The 26452-nt window shown below is 39.5% G+C and overlaps 1 protein-coding gene across 4 annotated transcripts in view; it reads left to right on the top strand.

Moving 5' to 3' along the window:
- The window catches only part of LOC111580163 (FERM domain-containing protein 5), a 64388-nt gene that overhangs the window by 9990 nt on the left and 27946 nt on the right, over positions 1-26452 (top strand). Inside the window, exon 1 of one of the 4 annotated variants that reach the window (XM_035956066.2) lies at positions 3860-5442. The exons of the other annotated variants lie outside the window; for them this stretch is intronic. The gene's annotated coding sequence lies outside the window, so the exon portion shown is untranslated. Of the gene's footprint in view, positions 1-3859; positions 5443-26452 lie in introns of those variants that run through there. 4 annotated transcript variants of the gene reach the window in all.

The following is a 26452-nucleotide window of genomic DNA, read 5'->3' as shown; positions in this document are numbered from 1 at the left end:
TGTGTATTTGCATAGCGTATCATCCATCAGTCAATATTTTTGCTCTATCTTCGAATCAAATGAAGGCCTGGGTTGCTCCTGTTGTTCTACGTGTGTCTGGGCCTGCAGATTACACTAACAGCTATTCATGCATGCAATCAGTCTCCTTTTCCTTTGTGTGAGTGTCAGCGCAGCAGTCAGAAGAGATGAGTGTCTCTGGAGAGGAGATAGATGAACACACACAGGAGACAAAGAGGCTGGCCAGTGGAAATACACAAGCCTCAGACACAAAGACAGCTGTCCACTGCAGTCCTGGTTCAATTCAGCAAATGCGTTTTGATTAAAAGCAGTAGTGTGGTTTTTGCTATTAAAAGATTGCACTGTCCCGTTGGTAATGATATATATTTTTAGAATGTCATAAATAAAAGCATACATTCTTCCATTGTGCAGTTTAATTTAGGTATTCTGTCAAATTTCACTTAGTAAATGGGCGGGCATCGACATGTGCTGTTGTTTTTACAGCTTTTGGATATTCACTTGATTGTTGTTGTTTGGAGGTTCCATTAAAACTGCTCACACTTCATGTGCACAGTCAGTCTTGGTTGTTTGCTGTCTTGGTGCTGAGTTCAGGGAGAAAGGTTGGTAGCTGGTAACATAATTTACAGTTGGCAAATGTGCTGCTGGTGCTAAGCTAGAGCCTATTTATTTCTCTTGAGTAATACTGCCTGCAGATTGCAGTGACTAGAAAATAAATATGTTGTGTAGTAGAGCCCATTTTTATTGAGTTACAAAAAAGTAGTAACAAAAATATGTGGGTTTTATATGGTTCTCAGATATAAAAAATGCTAGTTGCTTTTATCTGTCATACTGTATACAAAATATTTAATATGTTGTGGACTGTTACTTTGGGCTTTGATTCACAAATGTCATTGTTTTAGCAATAATTTATTTACTGAGAAAATATTTAGCAAATCAATCAATAATGAAAACACTGATGCTTGGCGAGATGTTCTATCACACATAATTGCCTCAAAGAGAAATAATAGGCAATTTATTCCGTTATCACATTACTTCCCGAAGTTATTCCTGTGAATGTATTTCTGAGTCATATCCTCTGATTAACCAGCCAACCAACAAACACAGCCAGGCCCAGAGTCTCAGTGACCAGCACAGTCACTGCCTGTCACATCGTATTTCCCAGGTGTCCTACGCCATCAGCCACAACAGCTGCTAGAAATCAGTTAAGGAAAAACATTCCCATTATTTCTGGTTCATTAGGTTGTGTGTCTGGATATATTAGACAACAAGCCTAGATACAAACTTGTTATTTGGGTGTCTTCTCTCCTCTCCTCCTCCTCTGTGCCTGCTGTCTTTATTTGCCTCTCTCTGGCAATAATGGATTCAGTCATGAGCATCTCTTCATTTGGTTCAGAAAACTCCATTCAGTGCCTTGTAATGTTTGTAATTATAATGGGAAACTATTTCTACATCCAGCATAAGAAATCACATTAGGAACAGCGCAAGTGCTGAACAACTGCACTGCCGTCTTGAGGAAAATAGGTTTTCAGGCCAAGTAGTGACATGGGTTGAGGTTTTCACAGTTATGCGTATGATCTTCACTGTGCAAGCCTCTCTGGGAGTGTTTTTGTCATCATTACTGACTAAACAGAACATTTGATGTTCTCTGTAGTAGATGTACCTCCCTGCTTTCAATTATTCAGAACTACAAATTAGCTGTTTTTATTGTCTTAGATTTCCTATATTTTCAATCAAAAAACTAATTGGGACCTCCAGGTAACTGCACTCAGCCTTATCTCTAACATTCATATTTGGAGGAGCTAGATATGTAATAATGGTACTTAAAATCTATGAAAACCTATATTCTCTACATGTATATCAGAAAATGTATTGTAGGTTAGCTGTTGATCCACCAGGTGAAGCTTCCTACTGTTTAATAGTGTAACAAACTGAGAAATTGAGGAAGCGGGTGGTTTAGTGTTGAGAAGGAGAGAACATTGTGGGGATTTAGCAATGAGACACCATGACAAAGACTTCTGTGACACCTAATGGTCTCCACCTCCACTTTCACAATCAAGGTCCTGTCTTCATTGGCTAAAATGGCAACATCTGCACAGGACAAAGCTCCATTTGTTCATTAATTAGTTCATTATTAATTGATAATGCTGATTATTGATTAGGAAAGTTGCCTTACATTGTGCCACTAATTGTGCTCTCCATATAAGGAGGGGTGCATTATAAAGCACGTAAACAAAGAAATGGATTTAAGTTTGTGCTAATACTGATCAGCTAAAAATGCCTTGATCGACCTAAGTCAAGATTACTAGTATTTACACCATAACATAGAAAACTTAGAAAGTACTAGTAGAGTAGTGGGCGCAGAATTCTCAGTATGGTCAAACAGAACAGCCATGAAAGTAGCTCTGTGAGGCACTACTTAGACTCAACACATCTTTTAGCTAAATGCTAATGCTGATATGTAATGGCAATGACAATGGCATTATATTAATATTTGGTACTTTGAACATGTTCACCATCTCAGTTTAAATACAAAATAAAGCTGAAGCTGATGGAAATAAGTTGCAGCTTTGCTTAGTGTTTGGCCATAACCACAATATTAAACAACAGAATTTTTATGTGATAATAGCACTAAAGAAAAAAACAGAGAATTGATAAGTTACATCATGTGGGAGCCGTGAATGTCTGTATTCATTGATTGTTCCAGTGCTCCCTTCAAATAAGATATATCAAAGGATAAGTGAAAATTTGACTTGCTGAAAAGTCAGGGGATCACTGAAATCAATGGGATTTATCCTCAGGGGTCCATGAATGTCAGTACTAAAGATAAGTGCAATCACTCCAATAGTTGTTAGATATTTCAGTATGACCCTAAAATTTCAGACTGGAAGTTTTGTGATATGCACAAACTCAATAATTGTACTTTACAATAAAAAAGGGGGACCATGTGGTACTATAATTATGCTCAAGAAAATAATCTCTGTAGAAAGTATTTATGGCTCCCAAAATTTTTTTCCTTGCAGTACTATTTGATGAAAGAGTTGTATGTTGTATTTTTCTCATCATGTATTGTGTGCACATGGTCATCAACAGTACTAAAAATCTGCAGCATCGGTACAAAGACAAAGCCTCAGGAAATAATTTTAGCTTTTGGTAACAGCTTTGTCTTTGTTTTGGCTTGGTACACAGACAGAGGTGTGCCATATGGCAGCAGAATAGCCGTAGTCTGGAGGGGATTGTTTCAACAGTGGTGCTCCCCTCCCTATAAATAGTGTTCACAGAGCTCCCTGCTGCCCCAAGGGTGGGAGACAGGTGCCACCGAGGGGAAAAAAAGACTGTTTGCACAGCGACACAGCATGTCAGTCTCTCAACTCATTTGAAGGAAAAGAGTGATTGAGTGCTCCAGGCGTCTTTGGCTACATTTTACTGTGCAAGAGGGGGAGAGCTAATTCTGTAGTGTTTTTATCATATCAAATACCTATAAGGATGGACCAAAAGCTTGTACATGTTACAATATATCCTAAATGTTTAAGATTAGCTTTAATATGCAACTTTATTGTCTTACAAAGGGACAAAATATTTTATCATAATTTGCAGTGGCTTGCAAGGTGCAGGATCAATATAAGGCAAAGCTGTAAATCTAAATTGCAAATAGATTGTTTCCTTTATCATAACCATCCCTGTATTATAGGAGCTATGTCTATCGGAATGCAATTACGCGTGAATAAGTCAAATCAATATAGAGATCAATAGGTGTCCCATGCGCTGTTGAGAAACTGATGATGCTGTGGTGTGGTTTGTGGTGAGGTTAGCTTTTTTTAGCACCAGTCATTTCTCATTGCAGGTACAGAGGGTAAACTCTACAGAGGAGATGGCCTCGGCCACCTCTGCCCACATGACGCCTCAAGCACGATACAAAGCTAATGAATCATGAACACATCTGTGACTGTCAATATTTGATCTGTCAGTGCCCTGCCTACAAACGCTTTGCTGTAAAGATTCGCCAATATATCTTGGATTGATTGTATTGTTCATAATGCTGCAGCTGTATTTCCTTTCAAGCCAAAGGAGTCTCAGAAGTTCACTGTATTACATAATATGTAGCCTATGGCCTCCTTCTCTGATGCTCATGTTGCAGGCATAACAACCGTGAAATAACAACACGAACAAAAATGTGATACAGAAAACACGTCATCAGCAGTATGAAAGCAAATTGAGAAAGCAGTTTGAATACAAATCAAATGAAAAATGGATTACTTCACAAATGGATTGGGTTGCTGCCGGTGTCTTTCCTTAAACCCGATCACCCCCTTAGGGTGTGTGTGTGATGTTGCATATCCTCAAATATAGCCTAAATAAATTAATGAATGGCTGGATAAATGAATAAATACATGAATCGCAATAAAGACAACATTGTTATAATAATGTATAGATAATGGATTGTCTATAGGCTAGCATTTTAGTAATACTTAACACTCAATCTAACTGATAAATTAGTGTTGTGGTCAGATTCAGTTTTGTGATGACTCTTTAATCTGACGACTACACATGGTCAAATGCTCTATATTTAATGCATTATGCGACTGTGCAACAATGTCAATGGCTGACTGTCGATTCCCTTTTGGTGCTACTAGTGCAATTTAACCAGTGTAATTAAAATTACAATTGTTGGAGCCAAAATATGATTTCTTTGTTTTGATTGTTGATAGTGTCGGTATGACTGTGTGGGTGTGGCTTTAGGAGCCACGGGGTTGCCCACTGTCGGGAGTGGACTGCATATATACTGGCTAATGAATGAATGAATACAGGTGTGCAGTTTGGAGAATGAAGCCAAACAGTTTTCGACCGTGCTCAAACGCCGTGTCAAGCAGATGAATGTTGTCAGGTTGTACAATATTGGTTTATTGGAGACTTAACGTTGACTGAATGATAACTTACCTGCAATGCTATCAATAAATGAAACATCAGTAAAAACGACCAGAGACACTGTTTTAATTTGAAGCCGCACATGTCAGACTAAAGGACACCAACTGTCACCTCAGTGACTACAGGTAAAGTCACTACAAAAGTCGAAAACTGGCTTATTGTTGAGAACACGAACTATTAAGTTGAAAGCCAGGAAGAGGATCAACGTTGGACGTTTCAGGCTCCAGAAACTGCTGATCGCTGAGGACATCGCTGGATTTATTATCCTACAGAACAACTGCCGATCGCTGAGGACATCGCTGGATTTATTGTCCTATTGAACAGTTGCTGATCACTGAGGACATCGCTGGATTTATTGTCCTACAGAACAACTGCTGATCACTGAGGACATCGTTGGATCGGAGCAATTGGGAGCCGCGTTGTGTAGCGGGATGTGAGGACGACGCTGCTCGGCCTGCTGTTTACTTCAGACAAGCGGCACATACAGCGTATGGACAACAGGTATGTTGCGCTATCAACACAATACATGGCCATAATTAACTATAAACAATTGTCCAATGCGATGGTAACGAACTGAACTCGAACTGAAATAATTGTGACGTGTTCTATTTGTGAACTGAGGTGTGTGTTATATTGGTGAAGGTATTTGTGATTCAAACTTGAAACAAGAAATAGGCTGGTGTAACTGATCCAGTGAAAGGTGTTGTAATTCCTCACATTCAAGCAGAAGTAGAGTTGTTGATTAGAACCAATGCTTCTTCATGCCTCCTGCGTTTTCAATTAGGGGCCGGTGTGTTGGAGCCAAAATATGATCTTTGTTTTATTATTAGGAATGTTGGTATGACTGTGTGGGTGTGGCTTTAGGAGCCACGGGGTTGCCCACTGTCGGGAGTGGACTGCATATATACTGGCTAATGAATGAATGAATACAGGTGTGCAGTTTGGAGAATGAAGCCAAACAGTTTTCGACCGTGTTCAAACGCCGTGTCAAGCAGGTGAATGTTGTCAGGTTGTACAATATTGGTTTATTGGAGACTTAATGCTGACTGAATGATAACTTACCTGCAATGCTATCAATAAATGAAACATCAGTAAAAACGAGCAGAGACACTTTTTTAATTTGAAGCCGCACGTGTCAGACTAAAGGACACCAACTGCCACCTCAGTGACTACAGGTAAAGTCACTACAACAATGTTGTTATTTTTCATTTTGGTTGAATATCTAATTCTGAATCAACAACTCAAACATAAACAGTGAAAATTAAACTAAGACACTGTTATTATATGTGACGTAATCTAATGGATACTAAAAGTTTATTGGATTTATTTTAATGCTACAAATTGAACAAAGACCTGCAAAGCATTACACGCCTGCAAGACATGCTGCAAGTCCAATGGAACAAAATGGAAATGAAACACTAAAATCTGACAAATGCAGTGAACATTTAGCAGTGATAGAAGAAAATGATCAAAGATGTTTAATTTACTTTTAAAATTTTCATCTCACGTTTGATATATTATTGAAGATACTGATACAAATTACTAGTGTCTTCAACAGTTTTTAGTTTTCCCAGTTGTGTGGTATCTTAGATTCAGTATTGTGTAAGACACTGTGTTTTCTGTTTACTTTTCACCTTTTCTTTAATTTTCTAGTGTCTCTTTTTTTTTTTTTTTTTTTACCAAATGTGATAAATGTACTGTTAAGGTGGCAAAGGTGTTTCAGTTTAATTATGCTGCAGTGCGCTGAGCTCTCTCAGCCACCATATGTACATACAGGCACTTACACACATTTATAAGAATAAATACAAGATGTTTACACAATCAAAGGCAAGGCTTTTCTGCAGGCTGTGTAAATGTGTTGTGAGCTGCTGATAAGTGGAGTCAAAGTGTTTGCATGTGTCAGTGTCCTGAGCCACCAGGGTTGATGCACATGTTCTGTGATGTGATGCACTGAAAATGCTGTGAAGAAAACAAGCCTCTTGCTATATTTTTAGCCAGTAGTAGATATTACTAATACTCATAATACTGAGGTTTATCAGTGTTATTTATTAATACATAGACATTTGTTTCTCTGTGTAGTCGACTCGTTCCATTGGTTGTACCTACTTACCTTCCCTCTGGGTTCAAACAAGAGTCACATTTCCCTCCTGAATGAATTGTTGAATTCTGCTGCTCGATCCTCAGTGACCACTACTCTGACGCTCGCCTCCTTTGAGCTTTTCTGAAAGGCCTCTTATACAGTAGGCTTTAGCTGGCAACTGAAGAGTGGCAGCGGGGCTTTAAAGAAAGCCCACAGGAATGCCCTGCAGGACATCTTATGACCCCTCTCCAATGGTGGGAGCGACACAGACTGTTGCTGCTGGCTTGTTAATGATGTAGTGTAGTGACAATCTAAGGCTGAGGACTGCTGTGGCCTGTTGGAAGTGCAGTTAAACTGAGATTATTCTTACCCATAGCTACAAATCTGTAGTAAGTGCTGTCAGCGGAGTGTTTTACTGATTATGTGTTTACTGTATCGGATGTAGGGGGGTTTTATCCCTCAGTCTCCGCTAGTTTGATTCTTGCTCATACTAAAGTTTTCATTTTTACACTGAGATCTTATTAAAATGACAGTAAAGCAAGTTGAACAGTCATATTTTTAGCCACCAGGGACATGATGAAATAAATGATGTGGTACTTCTGTTTTTGTTTTGCATTAATTACACCATTGCTTCACTCTGACTGTGCCTTAAAGTTGCAAGTGGGTAAATAATAGATGAAGGAATATATGAATTATGTATTTGTTACTGAATACAGAGGATGCTGGATATTATTGTACTTTACCCTAGAATCCACAATGCACTGCTGGCTGCATTAAATTTAGGCCACTTCACCTTGGCCAAAGGTGATTATTGCTAATTTAGCAGAAATCAGCATATTGCCTATCTGTGACATTTTACTGTGGTTTGAACTTCCCTCTGAACTGTAGTGTGGTTGTTTCAGCTGTTGCCAGCACTGTGACCTTCTGCGAATGTTGCAGTAATTATCAGCCAGCTGTCAAACCCCGTTGACTCGGTGACGGTTGGCCACACTTTGCGGTTAATACTTCACTGCCCACTTCATTCACTGCAAACATCACCTTGATTTGATTTATCACCAAGACTCTTGTCCCTAAATCAAAGCATTCGATGCCAGCACAAAGACTTCATCATGCCAGCTGCAGCCGTCTGCATTGCATACGTTTATTTCCATGTAACACTTTTGACTTTGCATTTTTGGTAATCTTTGGGGTCATTTTTACCTCAAAGTTTGTCCAGTGCAGAATAACCCTGCTTATTTTTCAGTATTGCCTCTATTGGTAGCCAGTAGACACTCCAGAATGTTTTTGGAACCTGTCCAGCCACTTAGTGAAGCTGCCCTATACCATCCAGCTCATGTCCTTGTGGCTGCTGCCTGTAGTGGTGGCACACCAGGATCTTCTGTTGAGATCAAACTGCACATCCTTTCATGCTGCAAGTACTACAGCTGCACAACTTTGGGATTGCTAACACTGGTATCTCCTTTGCCTTCTTGTTAAGAGCCAAGCTAATGATTATGCTGTTAAGAAAAGATTTCACCATCTACAGCTGTAAATAGTTCTCTTTTAGTTTAAGTGCCAATTTTGAATCTGTTTATCATATATAGCATTGTTGTTTGTTCCAGACTGCTACACTAGAGTGTGTAAAGCTGCTCTGCTTCTTGCTTCTGTCATTTCCTCTGTCTCAAGAGTAACCAAGCCTTGTTGGTTTTGTCATTTTTAAGCCATTCAGTATACTAAAAACATGATTTCTCAGACACAAAGTCAAAATATATGAACCAATGGCCATTCCTTTTTGACAGCTCTGCTAGTTAAAACTGTGGTTTTCATTTTATGTCAAATCAAAACATCTGTTGGTCTATCAGGGTTTTTATTCACTAGATGTCACTAATCAACTCAAACACCTTCTATTTCCATTTGTATCGGTTCAATTCAATTTCTGTTTATATTGTGCCAAACCATAGCATATTTCATCTCAGGGCACTGACATAGAGAGAAACCCAGCAGTTGCTCCTACAACAACGCTTGGTCCTATTAAGGAGGAAAACCTTCCTTTTAACAGGATAAACCTCCAAAAGAACCAGACGCAGAGCAGGCAGCCGTCTGCCTCGACCGGTTGGGGTGAGAAGTGCAGACTGATGCAGATCTTTATTAATTCCTCTGAGTTTCTACTGCAGAAAATCATAACTAAATGATGGACAGTATGTTTATGCCATGGATGTATTAAACATGAGGTGGAAACTCTGTACTTCATCCATTCTGGTGAAAACTGCTTACACACCACATAGCCACTGCTGAAAGGCTCGCTATCGCTTCTTCTTCCATAATGCATGTGCATTAGCATCTTTCTCTGGCTTGGCCAAACTGACAGCTGCTCCTTATTACTCATACAGGAAAATATTATTGAGTCGTTCATATAAACTGTTTTTTTTTTTTTTTTTTTTTTTAAATTAAAATTTATGTAATGCCAAGTGTTGTAATGGATTAGGATGGCCAAAAAGAAAAGTTTTCTGGACGCAAAGGTGTTAGTAGCTCCACTTCACAGAGCACTGTTGTTGGTGGGCCGAAACTAGATTTTTGGGACTGATGCTAATACTGTTTTATAGGGACTTAAAATTCTGATATTTTTATATTGGTCAGAATTGTTTATAAATATTGATTTATATGTTAATCATGTATCTTAGAACAGGGGTCCCTAACTGGTGGACAGCGGTCTGGATTCGGACCCAGACACTTCTTATACGGACTGGACTTGTAATCAGTAAATTGTAATGGGATTTTAAATTTGACTGGTCGCTTCTATTTTACCAGCACAGCTTTTCCAGTGTTTACACCTTTGGTTTATTAGCCCCTGAACACACAGACCAATTACGTATGAGTTCAGCCATCCTACGTGACACTACTCGGCCAATGAAATCTCTGCATTGCAGGCGCTAAATATTGCAGTTCTGTGTTCAGAAAACAGTTGAGAGGTGAGGAACAGACAAAAAAGCAAAATTAATAAAGCGACACCAAGAGGAAAATAGCCCTGCACGTGCTGACCATGTTTGGCTCAACATACAACTGTGAACATAATCAAAACTAATTGTTGTTCCACACTCACCAATGAACTCCAAATGTGTTTGAGAACGGCCCTGACACCATCCAGGCCACGATTTAAAATACTGGCAGTGCAAACTGCAGCTCAGTTCTCCCATTAAGCAGCAGGGGGTATAAGGGGAGTGATATAAGACAGGAAAAAAATGTGAAAGTGTTCAATTGTCTACATTTTTTGAGATTTAGGTATTGTTAAAGATGTATATGAGTTGGTTCCGGTTGTTCAGTCATTATTTTTTCAAATTCTGCACTTTATTTTAAGATATACACTTATATCAAAAGTTATTTCTTAATAAATGTTGTCAAAATGTTTCTGAACCATACTGAATTTATTTGATTTGACAGTCAATTATTGATTACATGCAGACGCAAATAAAACTACTAGGTTACATCAACATGTATCACACTAATTCAAGTTAGACATTATGATTTTCTGGACCTTTGCTTTAATAAAGTTTCTCTGACTGGACCTCTTTGAATTTTACTTGAATACCCCTGTCTTAGAATAATATGGAGGAGGGAAAAGGATTAGATCATTATTAATTTTTAAGTAGTGTATTTCACAAACTAGTTAGAGACACCACTTGACTCCAGTCTGCACCAAGTTGTGATACTTACCCTGCTGCATGTGCTGCAAACTGTGCTCAGAGTAATGTAAAGAAGAGGAGCTAAACAGTGATGCAACACTTGGGTTTTCGCACAGATTTTGCTATCTGAAAATAGGAATATGACCTCTTCCTGCCTACAGTACTGGTTATTATTTCCTCTGAGTACATGAGGTATTCAACACAAACATGCTTCCTTGGCCCAGTTCAAACAGGCACAGAGATTTTTGGCAGTAATACACAAGCTGCACATTGCATTTTGTCCCTGAGGACAGTGCTTGGCATATTGCACTGCTCCACTTTTCCTCGTTGCGTACTGGTGACAGATAGTGGTATTGTTTTTGGGGTTTTTTTTGCTCATGACTGACAGTAATCCTTATTCATTTCAACAGAAATATGAAGAAATATCACAGCCGTGTGTTGCATGAGAATCTAATGCACAAGGTTGACAAGCTGGTCAACAATACTGTGCAGCCTCGCCAACAAACCAGGTACAGCATGAAATTTTCACTAATACTGTGTTGAGCCTGGCAATAATACTCTACATTGACCCGTGGGTGAATCATGAGTATATAAATGCTTGGAGACCTACATGATTGGGAAGATGACAGATGGAAGAAAATGAAGGCCAGTTCTAAAGTGCTTTGTAAGTCTTGTCAGTGTTGCTATGCTGAATGTGGGTGTTGAAGGTCGTTTGTCAAGGTTATTGCCTGATGAGTCACTGTGGGGAGGCAGGGAGAGAAAGGGAGAGGGGGCACAGCAAACTGCCAAACCAACAATATAATATTATTTAAGCACAGTCACAAATCCGTCAGTATGTCAGCACTAAACAAAGACAGATGGATGCCTCATTTCTTTTAGAGAATAAGGTCACAGCAAGGCAGCAGAAATTTAATTCAAAGAGAATCAAATACAAGTGATATTAAGAGCTGGTTTACATTTTTGCTGCTGTCTTTATTTTTCATGCTTTCCTTGGAAGTGGAAGATAAGGCCAAACCCATTAATCACTTCACACAAACCAAGCAGCTTTTCTGCTTTGAACGTGAACAGCTACAGAGCTCGTGGTAAGTTGCAGCTGTGCAGGTCTAATCCAGGTTTTCTCGCTCTTCTGCCTCCATCTCCACTTCCTTCTGCACACAGTCCGTTATGTTTAGATCACAACCCACTCTGCAGGTTTATTTCTCTGTGACCCTGTTCTCATATCCAGTAGTGGATTATTTCTCTCAATCAAGATGTTTTATGTAACAGCTAGCCTGAGAGGATTATAGAAAAACATTCCGCTTTTAGAATTTAGCCCAATGAACCATGAAGATGCGGCGCTACTTTCTGTCATATGTTGTGTGTGAATAATAATCCTTCTGCTGGGAAACGTGGCTGGTGTACTGTTTCAAGATGATTTCCCAGGCATGATGTGACATGTATTTGAACATATCCTGAAATATTAAAGAAGTAATTATCAGTTTGAACTGAAATACTCCTTGATCCTTCACATTCATGCAAACAGGTGACACTGAAACTGATTTGTAGCTGCTTGAACTTGTGTTTTGCTTTTATCTTTGTTGTATCTGAGTGGCATCCAAGGGAAGATGACATTTTCCTGTCCTTGGAGTTCTGTGATGCTGTGGCACTTCATCACCATGGCAACTGCTCATTTCGTCATTGCTCCCCAGGTGTGCTGTTTAATGTTTGTCCAAACTCTCTCTGCAACCATGTCTCATTTCATGTCCTCACTCACCTCATTTAACAGTCATTATTTCTTTATCATGACAGAGCTGGGTGTTATTACATTCATAATTGTCATGATTATCTGCTGTTTATGTTAAGCTTCTCCCTTTGTTTTCTCCACATGCCATCCAATCTGTGAGTCACCACCATAGATTACATGTAAGCTGGGTATCATGCCCGTTGTCTCTTGGTTTGTCCTGCTTTCCAAATTCAGTGTTCCAGTAAAGGCTGGAAAATGACAGCACTGAACACTGGGCGGTACATTACAGTGGACAATACGGCCAGCAAATGAGAGTCTGCCTGTTCTGGTACAGTAATTAGTGCCTGAAGGGTGCAGCATTAGCACATTCTGCTAATCCAGCCTCGATTCTCCAGTGGGCTAAGAGTTTGGAGAGTAGGACTGAATCCCAGTGAAGCAGATGGATGACGTGATCTGATGGAGGCTGAAAGGGGGCCCTAATCATTAAAAAGCCTGATTTCATGGAGGTAATGGGATCAGCAGTTTGGGCTCAAGGCCGGTGGTGTGCAGAAGATCCAGTTCTCTCTGGGCCTCTAAAGCAGTGTTTAGAGGACTTTTGTGTTGAAAGGGGTTTTCAAGTGAATTTGAGTCAAGGTTGTGGTTGTCTCGAGGGAATTGGTTAACCTCCCGCATTGTGTTATGACATTGCCTTTATTCGGGCAAAGTTCCTGCCATCACAACATATAAACCCCATCACTTGTTTGGATTGCTTTTACCACATGGGATATACTGGGGTTTGGTGTCTTACTCAAGGACAATACCAGTCCACGAATCAAATCCCCAAGCAGTTTAATTAGTGGCCGACCTTCTGAGGAACAGTTGCTTTGTCTGTCTTTTTAAGTAGGACTGCATACAGAAAGAAGCTAATAACGATGGTGCTGTTACGATCATAGTCAGAGCTATTAGCTATTATTATTTTTTGTAATTATTTTTATCACAAAATCACAGTAGGAGTGATGACAATTGGAATTTAAATAGGTGATGCATCATCCTAAAGATCTCATTAGCCTCCCTCCATTCATCACTGTCGCTGGAACAGACAGGCAGCTACAGATGGCTGTCGTTGATGTGTGTGCGTGCGTGCGTGTGTGCGTGCGTGCGTGCACTACACTCTCTCATTGAAGATAGATGAACCAAACCTAAGCATGTGTATGGACTCTGCCCCTTTTCTGATGCCAGCATTGTTATGCATATGTGAATTTTCAGTTTCTTTCAGTTTTACGTGAACAGAGTGATGTGTCCCTAGATCAATGTGTCTATGTCTTGACATTTAATCGAAATAATGGCAAAGTATGTGTATGTACCCACATTCATCCCAGAGCAGGGATTACTATTTGATTACAAGTATTTATTAATTAAGGAACGTCAAAAAGAAGCAAGAGCCTTGTTTGTCAGGATTAAAACAGATTTAGTGGCTATGCTGCTGCTGTGGGACTGAAACAACTTGGCTGCATTTGTTTTTAAAATTCAACCAGTTGAAATGCTGCAAAAATATGTCCTGTGTTGGAATTGTGAGGGCCCATTTCTGCTCAGACGTTCATTTTCAAATTGTGTTCGATTTTTAAAATATTCTTTTTTATTATATCTCATTTTCAAACCCCAAATGTGACATTGTTCATTTCAAGTATTCCCAGCCTTCTTGCACATGTAGTTTATTACAGTGAATACCTATTTCTTGTCCTCTTCGCTGTCATTTGGCTAGCGTGTAGCCTGAATCACCCAGGACTCATAAATTCAGGCATGCTGACAAATCCATCAGCACGTTTCCCACTTGCAGTTTCATTTTGCTGACTAAGGAGGTCTTCATCTTATGGGCTGTGAGATTTTTATCTTATAGCAGTTCATCCATCTACAGCAGCAGCACAGTTGGCGAAGAAGGTGATGATAGTGTGGAGACACACCTTTTGCTTCTGGGACCGCTGTGCTCTGGTTCCTTTATTAAGAGGTGATCGATGTTCTCTACCCTGCACACCACAGTAAATGTCATTTTCAGCTTGGTGCTGACTGCTGCCACATTGTGTAGAAACATACACTATTATTTAGCTTTTAAGAAGAGAGAGAACCAACATTATACCACACACTAATTCTGTGCGCAGATGAATTTGTTGCAATATTCAGTTGATAGTTTTGCTAATTGGTTTTCTGACCACCTTCCACGGGGATTTGAGGGAAATGTTCCTGTATGTGAGCACAATACTAATATATCACAACTTGACATTGAATATAGTGAAGTAAATTGTTCTCATTTAACTTTAATGGAAGGGCTTTTTGATTACAGACTTTTAATCAACTTTAGAGCACTTGAAAACACACATCTTGAGCTTTTCTTTAAATCTCACACTTTTTGCTGTATTTTCTTTACTGAGACCCACTGGGGAGGCTACCCACTGCCTTCAGCACTGCGTGACATCATTGCTCCCAGAGCTGCACGGCTGACTTGATGTTGCAAAGACAGGGGGAAAGAGCTTGCAGCAAAAAGTGCAGCCTCCCACGCCACCCCGGTCCCAGTTCCACCAGACCACATGCCACCCTGTGCAGCCAAGCCATGCCATTCTAGCTTCCCCCTGGGCAAACAAAGACCCCTTTCAGGCCAGTCCCTACTGTGATCATGCAGAGCAGAGGCAATCTGTTCCTCTTGGCTGCTCACTGTGAAGTGACCCAGCCTTTTCCTTGCTCAACCAGCCGGGCTGGTTCTGCTTTTTTGATTTTTCTGCTTGGACTTGTCCGTCTTGGAAAGGACATGGAGGCAGAGGTGATCCATCCCCGTAGTTGTCTGTGCATCAGTGTGGATTTTGATTTGAGAGGCAAAGATTCATGATCTACGGCCTTTAAAGTAAATTATAAATTAAAGTTTGTGCTATCTAAAGGAGAACTACAAGTTATGACAGCTCTGCTTTTCTGTTCAGCATTCCAGCCTTGGAAAATCTTCAAGTACGCAACTTTTTATTTGAATAAGTTTAAATGCAGTCATTTGGATACATATTGTGGTTTTCTGCCTGCTTGAGAACAATCAAAGTGGTATTTACTGTGCAGACCACTGGATAAATGTCTACCAAAAACAGTGTTTTTCATACCTCACATGCGTCAGGAGCATCCTTCAGTTTAAGCCTCTGATGATATAAATTCTGTGAAAGTGGAACAGTACCTGAAGGTGTTTTCTGATATTGAGTGTTTTTCCACAACTCGCCTTTCATTTGATGGTTTAGGAGGCTCCAGGGCCAAAGTGCTATTTGTTCGACTAACATGGTCCACACTGGACAGTCTGGACCAGCATGCACCTGTACTCCCATCAGCCCTCTGGGGGCGATGTCATATCTCCGCTGTGTCAGTCAGCAGACTCGCACTTCTTCCTACCTGCAGCATCAATCCGCTGACCTCATTCAGTCACACTCTGCATTAGTCAAGGTATTTAAGAAGCCTTGACCTACAAAATAAAAAAGCCCGTGAGTCTAAATTTTTTTTTTCAAGTTTGTTAAGGAACATTTTGTTTGCATTCAGTTTAAGAAAAATGCAGTTTTTTTTTAGAAAGGCAGGGGCAGTTTTATTAGAAAGCTAATGATTATAATGTTGTAATGACATCCAAATGTCACTGGCTTAGAGCTATCGTCACTGTAGATGTTTCCCTCCAGGAGACCATTTAATTCTTTTGCATTGACAGGCTGTTTAGTTTAGCCCTCATCATTAGATCATTTGCTAAACAATTCCATCGCAGCACTTTAACGATGTTAGAAAAGACTGACGCAGCAATAAACAAATGATAAACATTTGCATTTTGCTTTGCATGAAAGGAGTTACTGTGCTGACATTGCACTGTCTCAGCTCTTTATCATCTTTATGAATCTGGGAACTTTTTCTGAGATGGATTAGCATGACAAAAAACATTCTCAATGAGTGTAACGATAATCTGGTTGATCTGTCTCTTAGTTCTGTGAAATGATGTTGATCTGAAGGTGGATATTCCGTATCCCAGAAAAACACATACTATCATTCTGCCATTTTAATTGGAGGTGGGTATTAAAAAAGGGAATACAGGTCAGGTGGCTCTCTATATTTGGTCACACTGACAGGCTACTTTTTCCATTCTGATATCACAGTACTGTGGGCAAGAGTCTTTATTTTACCGCTGAAGGAGAAGGCATTTGTTCTCAATAGTGAGCCTGCAGCTATCTTATGAAGTTAAAGATGTCCATGCTCAGAAAAAAACGTGGGAATACAGTGTATAGTGGTCTCCATAAAACATTGTCTCTTCAGGGTTTGACTTCCATAACCTGTTATATTTTTTTCTGAATAATCACAGCTCTCTCATGGATGCAGTGCTGAATCGTTTCTGGTGTAACTTGCTGCCTCTACAATATTCGATAATAACCTAAAAGCTGAAAATTCAGGTATACCTCAAAACGTTTTTTTTTCCAGAGACTAACGATCTAAAATTTAATAAATATGTGCATTTACGCTTAAAAAATACACATCTCCTTCATCCTTGTCAGTATCTTTGATTGCAAAGCTTGCCTTTACCTACTACCCCCTAACAATGGTATGTTCACAGTCAGCTTTCTGCAGTATATGTACAGTACATGTATAATAAAGCAAAGCAATGCTGTGTGAGTTGAGTTTCAAGACCGTGAGCAGCAGTTCTGCTCTCTTTGTAATGCATCTGGAAGTTGTTTTGGGGTACTTTATGGTAAATTGCCTCAAAAAGCATTTGCCTGCAAGCATGCTGCGTCTTTAGAGGATGACTGCGCTGAGCCAAACTAGCATGACAGTACTTGAAGTGTGGCAGAAGCTGAACTGAGAGAATGTCTGCTGTTACTGCCACCATGATTGTTACAGATATATACTCCCCTCAGCCTGACGATATGCTGGAATCAGTTTTTTTTTTTATTTTATTTTTTTTAAATTGAAATCCAGTTGTTGTTGGGGTCAAATATTGGGCATCAGTTTTAGATAAAGATATTTGTGAAGTAGCACCAGCTTTAGTTGTTAAACAGGCACAGCTGAGGGTTTTGTGAAGGCATAAAAATCTTCTTCATTGGAACATATTGAGATTGTCATCTATTTCTGCTTTCTTTGCTTGGAAACAACTTGATCAGCCTTGGTTTAATGTTTCAGTGTGCTATGTTGAGTATCAGACAATAACATTTGGATATTTTGAGTTTATTTTATTAGCGTTGGCTTTGTGTATGCATGCATGTCTGTATGTGAGTACGTGTTTGTGGACAGGTCTATGTACTGTAAGTGATGTAACCCTCAACTCACAAGCAGCAGGTAGACAGATTTGTCTGTTTCCAGGATCTTTACAGTATCTTTGAGACGCTGCGCTCTCATCCAAGGCATCTGCAATGTTATAGTCACAGAGGGTCACATATCTCTGTGATAAATAACTAAACCTAACATGTTCTGTTCTGAATCTATTCTTCAAATTAGTCAGTCAGATATTGACATTTTTGTCTGAGCAACTGCATCTTGCTTTGCTCAAATCTCAAAATTATGGGGTTGCATGCTTCGTTGACGTTGGTATTTCATTGTTTTGCTTTCTGCAAATGCTTCTTTTGAAACTATTTTTCCCCACTAAGACGTCAGCGTGCCGTCATTGTACACCGAGTTTAAAAGCGGCAGTTTTGAGCCATACAGCTCTCTTTTGATAAGATTAAATATTTTATTTGCTCAAGCTATTTAGAGGTGCGTCTTACTCACTTGTTTTTCCATTTGAAGTCTGGCACACTCAAATCAATACCTTATGTAAGCTGTGTGGGAGACAGTTGAAGATGAATCTGAGACTCCGTCAGAAGACTAGGCGCTATCTTTACATTGTGTATGTCCTGTAAGAAGTTGCCTACCTTCATTCAAAGGGCATGCGATGAAGAGCGTGGCCCTGAGTAAGAGAGGCTTGTAAGAAGTGCTGTTCATGGATAACCGCTGTTGCTATGAGACTGTCGACAACGTGTTTGAAGCACAGTGCAGTTTTGATAAAAGTTGAAATATTTTTAACACCTAATGCTTCGGCTGATACGTGCCACAATTATGCTAAGCTCTCTGCTGTGAACATGCAACAGTGTGCTCCTTTCCATTCAAAACAGCAAGAATAGAAAGAAAGCATTGTAAAAATACACTGTATGTTGTAGGCTCTGTGCAGCTCCTGCTTCTTTCACGGTCAATTGCTGTCTGATCAGCTTATGAGGAACAATATTTTCACACTGCATGAATAACAAGGAGAGAAAAGGAGCATACTTCTCCCTCCAGGTTTGAGTTAGTTGCTAAAGGACTATAGATAAGGGAATACATCAGTGACGGTCATGTGAAGAAATGTATTTGAAATAATAGTTTTTAATAAAGAATAAAGGAAACAGTTAATCATTTGTGTTACAGTGTGAGAGATTTGTTAACACATCCTCCACTTATGCTTGGTAATTTGGCATCTTCTATTGAAAACCTGCTGGAATGCTGACAGCCGTATTCAGTCTCTGCTTTGTTTTACCACATGACGTTGCAGGATCCCGTATGATTGCATGGGAGGCTTTTAGCCTTTTGTCCCCGTGGGCCTTAAGACAATCGGCACCATGTCTCCCCTGAGGAGAACAAGCTAAGCTGCATAGGACTAGAACTGAAAGGCGGCCAAAAGAGTTCTCACAGCTGCCTTTGAAAGTGCTATTTTTTGCTCCCCTTCTGGAGATTCATCCTAAGAGGCTTAATTTATATTAGCGGTACAATCAGATTGCTCTCAAAATACCAGCTTTTAATTAAGCATGCAAAGCAATTATGTTACGCACTTCTTCATTTTCTTTGTGGTTAACCTCTGACAAGGTCAGCTACAGAGGCATCCGCTGCCACTGCCCAAGAATCATCGCAAACCTTTGCAATTGGGAAATGAACAAATTGAAGCCGTGCCAGCTAGGTGAGAACTTCAGTCAAGCTCTCTTTTCAGGTATTTCACACCCATTCACATTAATAGTAACTGTCACAGCTGGGTGTCTCCTGCGGCTGCCGTGGTACACTTGGCAATACATGACAGAAAATGTTGTGCATCTGCACTATACATCAAGGCTGCCCAGTGAAAAGCAAAGCACTTTCAAGTGTATGTGCATGAAAAGCATATTTAGTTCAATGCCAGTTTTGTATTATTTAGTGATGCAACAAATTATTTGACAAATATTTAGTTGTTAATTGGCTAATTGTTTGCCTTGCACAAAATAATTAAAATGCTTGTCGCAGGTACACACAGCATGGGAGGACTTCTTTAAGATGCTTGCTGTGTTTGAAAAACCAGAGATATTTAATATTTAATGAAGGACTTTTTTTTTTTTTTTTAACATTTTGCAGGCTTGAACCAACAAATGAAGTTTTTTTATTAAAAAATTACTGTAAAGATTAAACTGTTACAAAAATGGTGTCAGACTGAATAGTCAACTCATTGTTTTAGCTTCAGTTTAATTTTTCAAAAAGAAGAGTTTAAGGATTCATTGATTAGATGATGAACAGAAAAATAATCTGCAACAATTCTGAATTTTTTTAAAATTGTTTAAAGTAATTTTTTCAACAAAAATGTCAAACGTGTCTTGGAGATGTTTTATGAATATTTTTATGTGATAGTAAACTGAATATTTTTGTATTTTAAATGTTGATCAGAGAGAATAAGCAATTAAATGACATTGCTAAATAATTACTTCAGAAAATATTTGACGGTTTTCTCAGTAAAGAAAATAATAGTTGTTTTGTTAATTATTGTATTTAGTACACCATCTTCAAAATATGAAGTTTTTAATGATGAACTCCTCTTCAGAGCTTCAAAGTGCTTTTGATGGGGATGGAGTTTCTTCTCACATTTTGCTCAGTGGATGTCCTCTTTGTTTACGTTTGTCTTCATTAAAACCCTGATCAAAAAAAGATTTCCAGTATATTCAGTTTAGCTCTAACAAGATAAAGCTACTGGGAGAGTCCTTTCTCAATCTTATAAGTGACACCACTATGAATCTCTCAAATAAGCTGTCACTCTGAATTACCAGCCAGCAACTCAGGCACTTTTTAGTTTGTCCCACGGAAAAAAAGCCCCAACAACCTCGTCTTGGCAGTTAAAGTTTTTATAGCTGTCATACTAAATAATCAAGGTATATAACACAGTCTAAAAGGAATGACTCTGCTCACTGCTGTGTCTCATTAGAAGACATTAGAAGTGAGCAGTGAGACGCTGTGTTCTCTCCATCCGACTCCATAACCACCTTGGGACATTTTAGAGTCCGTACTGTCCACCACAGATTAGAGACAACTGGACTTAGTAGGAACATTACTCTGTTAAATCTACTCAACTTAAAACAATTCATTTCAGTTCCAACAGCTTTAATAATCGCTCTGGGGACAATTTGTTCAGAGCAGCTTGTTGTACCCAAAACACAGTTACACACTGAAACCCAGTGACACACAGCAGAACAAATAAGATAAATCTGAAGTAAAAAAAACGATGTGGATTGAAACCTATTACAATGCATAATCAGTAGTATTAATAGAATAGATACACCCAATAAACACAATAAAAAGACTGAGCTGAACTCCCAGAAATCCAATTTAAAAAATGATTGGATGTAATCATAAATAGGAATAGTTACAATAATAAATATCTGCTCTGATGTAAAATGCTTCACTCCCATTTAAAAGTTGTAGTGTACCCCTATGTTCAGTGTATAATTTGTCCTTTTTGTAGCCCTACAAGACTTTATAAATTAGTTTGAAAAAGACATGCTGTGTAAGAATTGTCAGTGATCATCACAGTGGGAATGGCGAGGCCACGTGGCTTTATTGCCTCCAGTGCAGGGACTTGCAGTGTCCTCTGGGAGTTTTCAAAGACAGCAGTTTTATGGGACGCTGTGGAGCTCATTGGCATTGAAATGGCTCTTTGTTTCCCAGTTGGTGAAGCAGCTGTGTGCCCAATAAGATCATTTTCTATTTTCACCCATTACAGTGGACATTTGAAAGTGATTTCACCTCCTTCTCGGATGGGAAGACTGTAGGCTTCTTGGTACATTTTAGTCTGCAGATCATGCTTACTGTATAAACATTCAGAGCATTTATTTCATCAACACTGGGGCTGAAATTAATAATTTTTTGTAGCTTGTGCAGTTTGTATTTTCCTCATTATAATTTGGCCTAAAAATGTCAAAGCATCCTCATCAAATTGCTTTTTACTTGACATGGCAGACCACCACTGCAGATTTTCATTTCAGAAGCTAGAATCACAGAGTTTTTATACCTTAAAGCACAGATTTAAAAAGTCTGCTAACAGCTAACATTTATTAACAAAAGACTAATAATGAATATTGAAATCTTACAGCAGGCTTTGTTAGACCTTGAATTCTAATATAAGACCCTGAACTCTCTAATGAGCTGCACTGTTCCTCTCTGCTAATCTTCACTCCAGCCATTCAGCATTTCACTTTATTAGCTGCATCAGCAGGAAGTGTGATGACCCACCCTTGGCCAGATTCAGCCTTGCCATAACTACATGGGGCTGCATTTTATGAAATGTGTGTTCCTCTGAATCATTTACTGAGAAGATTGCACCTCCCCCGAGCCTTTATTAAAGCATTGACACATAGGGGCAGTGGTGGTCTTTCACGCCTGTGTGCACGGGCAGCCGGTCTCCGGGGCTAAACAGTTCTCTACATTTTTATGGCTCGTTTCACCACTAGAAAGTGATCTTTCCCGGGGCTCCGGAGACAATGGAGAGGGTGAAGTGGCAGCACCAAAGGCCCCACTACTCAGCATGAGACATTTGAAACCGCTGAAGGGCGCTAATTCAAAGAAATGGAGCTCAACACCTTTTCAACGGTCAGTCAGCCAACCTGCCTGCCAGTCATGTCAAGTGTTGCTCTCACACCAGCGACCCACATATTCAGATATGTGCACATTACTGTAAGTAGTGGGAGCAGCTGTTACAGTGTAGCAGCAGTTTTTTTTACTTCACAGGGCTAAAAAGACTGTGATTTACAGTAAACTGAGGGCCTCTAGCATTATGTAGTAAGACATTAACAAAGTATGTGGGATGCCATCATAATATTAAAGCCACACTGTGTGAAATTCAGGTATTACTTCAGCCAGGGGAGACATAAATGCTGTTTACAAAGAAGCACTACTTCATAACTGCATTGTGTGGCATTATAAAGAAGAAAATCTTTGTTCGGTCTTTTTGACAAATTGTCCAAATTAGCAAATATATGCATCAAGTGTAAAGTTGTCATCATCTCCATTCATATTAATTGTACACAGTTTTCACACAGATATTTCACAGAGCCATGTATTTCTTGGTAGCTATGCCTTTAAAATCTGGGTGTGTAAGATGATACTATGCAATGCAAATCAACAAATATGGCTGCTCTGTGGCTTAATATAATTAATAGTTTAACATGGATTTCATCTTTAATCTCAGACAGTTATTTTTGTTGATGGACAGCGACTTCCCACCAAGTCACAGAAAAACAAGTGTCTATCGAGCCTGCATTATATTCCATCTGGAAGTGACTTCATCAGCGGAGCCAGAGAAATCAAGCTTCCGCCTACTCACTACAGAAGAGACTTGTGTTTACCCAAAAGCAGTCTGAATATTTTTTTTCCTTTTTCTTGCTCACTTTAATGTTTTGACTTTACAGACACAATCCTATCACTGAGTCCTGTTGCCAAACGTGCAGTTTACTTACACGGCCTTGTCAGATAATAGAGCCTCTCTGTGCTTTGGATTTGAGGAAGCAGAGAATACTGCCACTGTACACTTTTTTACATTATCTAAAGGCATCTGTCAATACACTGCGGTGTTATCAGTGTGCTGCTTGTGCATGGGAAGTAGGAAAGTTTGATAACCTGTGTACACTCACTTTTATTTGTGTATTTTCAAGGATATAAATATACATTCTGCAGCCTGTGCATGACCTTTATATAGATGATAAATTAGTCAGAGATGCTCAAAAGCTCTCAGTTGTGCAAAAGGGAAAGAGGCTTTTATCATGATCTCACCACCGAGACTGTTGTCACTGAACAAGAAAGCAGTGTCTGCAGCTCTGAGTCAAGCTTTTTCACTGGTTTAGTTGGTTTCCTCCTGAGCAAACAAGGAGCTCATTTGGACAAGAAAGTGCTCCGCTAAAAGAACTCCTCTGGAATTTCTACCCCGTAATTTCACCCTTATTTGTATTCCCACACCTGCAATGAAGCACGACGCACACAGGCACCATCGGAACCCTTTTCATGGTGCGTTTTTAACATCCCAGACTAGTTGACGCGCCTGTCATCACCTCTCTGGTCAACGGTGGTTCTAGACTCTCAAATTGACTGTTTGCAACAAGAAAGCGTTGCCTTAGTCTAATTTAATGTGACAGAGGAAGAGTGAATCCTGGGAACTAAAATCTCTATTGATGGCGCCCTGAGGGTTATTCCTCACTGCAGCCCGACTGACTCTGAAGTGCAAATCTCTTCTTTACAGGTGTCCTGACACAACACAAAGGGATTCCGCTGTTTTTTAAGGACAAATGTGCAAACTTCTGAATAATAATCTGTTATCCTCATCTAATAGTACGCCAGATTAACTATTTTCGCCATGTAGATGTGATTCTGGTGAATTCTGTCAAAGCAAAAGGTTCATTCTCTTCTGATGTTTTCTCCTGCGACTTCAGATTCAATCAGCCCACTTGCCAAAAATAGGAGAGGCGGCTGGGAAATATCCCTAATAGGAAAAGACCAAGGGTTCTGAAGGGAAATTGAAGTTTGACAGTTAAAAAAAGGTGTCTGCGTCTGAGTGAATTCTCCTCTTTCAACGAACGCCTCTTTCTTCTTGCCCTTTGTCTTGTGCAGTTTTGTTTTCATTAGAGATCTGACGGTAGCAGTTTATTAAAGAAGACGCAAAGCTTAAACCGGCTGTTTTGTTTGTGTCAGCAGATTCTCAAAGTAGCAGCAAAAGGACGGTTTTGCAAGCAAATTGCAAATGGAGGGAAACTGAAAAGCTCATTTGAAATTGTCAGTAAATGTGCAGATGAAATACTTTAACGCAGAGAGTTGATCACAGGTCATCGATGTACAGTCAGAAGAGATTGTGAGATGAAACTGGAGAGTGTGTACCATTACAGAAAGGCAATTATCAGCACAGTATTGCCGATAAACATGCCTAAAAGAAGGTACATGGCAGTGGAACAATTAGGCCTAATGGGGGTCTACATGTTCTTCTGGAGAGGCTTGAAAGAAAGAACCAGTCAGTCTTTCTGTAAGGCTCAGGCTGCCTTGACCTAACAGGGAGTCAGCTTTGGCAAACAGAGCAATGATGGATTCAGTGAACTAGCTGCTTCACTGTTTAGAAAAAGCCCAGAGCCGAAGCTCACTGTTGAAAGTTGTAGCCTTAGAGGAATTACAGATAGTAAACCAATGTAGTGGAATAACTTCTCACAATAAACATGCTTTGAAATACTTTCTTTAAAGGTCTAATATTCTTGAATGCCATTTATGGATTCAAAAAAAAAAAAAACCCAGTGAAGCCTTGCAGGCACTTAACAGCTGTCTTTGACAAGAAATCCATGGAGGGGTGCTTATGGCTATTGCACTGATAAACAACAGACATTAGTCAATGTGTGAATGAGTCTCTGCCAGCAACTCAGATGTGCATGTCTGGTACAATGCGTCATGCCTGTGGGCTAAACCTAGATGTAGTTATGATAATACTGCATGCTAAGCCTGCCCAGTTCTCCTTTTATTTAGAGGTTAAGAGTGCATGAGAGTAAATGTCAGGTCTGAGGGGCTGATATCATCGAACTTAGCCATACTGAGTCACTGCCCGACAGCCTTTGACTAAACTGAGGGAGACCGAACTGGCGCATCACCACCAGAGCTGTGCAAATGCCAAAAAAAATGAAGCATTGTTTCTATGCTAATCCCAAGCGTGACACCAATTGTGCTGCTCATTCTGTTTTCGGGGTATTTGTCACACTTTTTAGCAAATGTTGTGCATTGGGGGAACAACTCCAAGATTACAAAAATATATTTAGTAACCACAGAGGTGGGTTATAAGAACAAAATTATGTAGCTGCCAATAGACCAATCCAATAACTAGGTGATACATTTCCTTTTGTGTTCTGCTTGAGTTGATTATTTAAGACCTTGCTCTGCACACTGGTGCGAAGGGGGTGTATTTTGAAAAAAGTTGTGCCCATAATGCTGAGTTGTTTTTGCAGGAGAGAGATGTGACAGAAAAGCTATTAGAGCCAAGCTGGCAATGAAATCCATCACTGGTGGGCTGAAGGACTAATGACTCAGAAATCCTCATTGAGAAACGTGTTCATTTTCTCCCTTCTGCAGCAAGGAGCAGAAACATTTAGGCACATGTCACAAACAGCTCTTCATCCAATGTGCTTCTCAGGCCACTTTTCAGGTGGTCAGAGTATATCCTGTTTGTAACCCAGAAAGCCATGTCCATGCAATGCTTCTTTCAGCAGCTATTCATGAATGAATATGGTTATGAATGTTCAAGAAGGAACAATGTGTGTTCATGCAAAAAAGGTACTCTGTTTTTGTGAACTTTACTGGATTACATGAAGAAAGAACCACATTTAACTAAAGTGTGGCAAAGATATCTTCCTTATACTATATTTCTTTAGTGTGCCATTTCTTTTGAAAACATTTGGAAGTGATTAGCTACTGAAATAGTGTTATTTTTGTGTAAGCCTGAATATGAATCAAATCTTGGTGTATGTAAATGTATATGAAGAGCCACGCAAAGCCACAGACAATAGCATTTGACACCTTGGTTGTTTTCTAATGTCCTCCCCTGTAGACACTCATGTCAAACTTTGTTAGGCCAGATTAGAATTTTTTTTCTATGCTAAAAATCTCTGCTAATTGAGCCCCTGCAACTATGGCCTTTGTTTCAAAGCAATTTGGTTAACATAACATCTTGACATTTTTAATTTTGTGATAAATCTCAAAAATATTTTGACTATATACAATACAAAGTTTGATTGTAGCAAACGTGTTATGTAATTTAATGGATGC

Source organism: Amphiprion ocellaris, chromosome 3, assembly GCF_022539595.1.
Source record: "Amphiprion ocellaris isolate individual 3 ecotype Okinawa chromosome 3, ASM2253959v1, whole genome shotgun sequence".
In the NCBI taxonomy this organism is placed as follows: domain Eukaryota; kingdom Metazoa; phylum Chordata; class Actinopteri; family Pomacentridae; genus Amphiprion; species Amphiprion ocellaris.
This window is presented reverse-complemented; position numbering and strand designations above follow the sequence as displayed.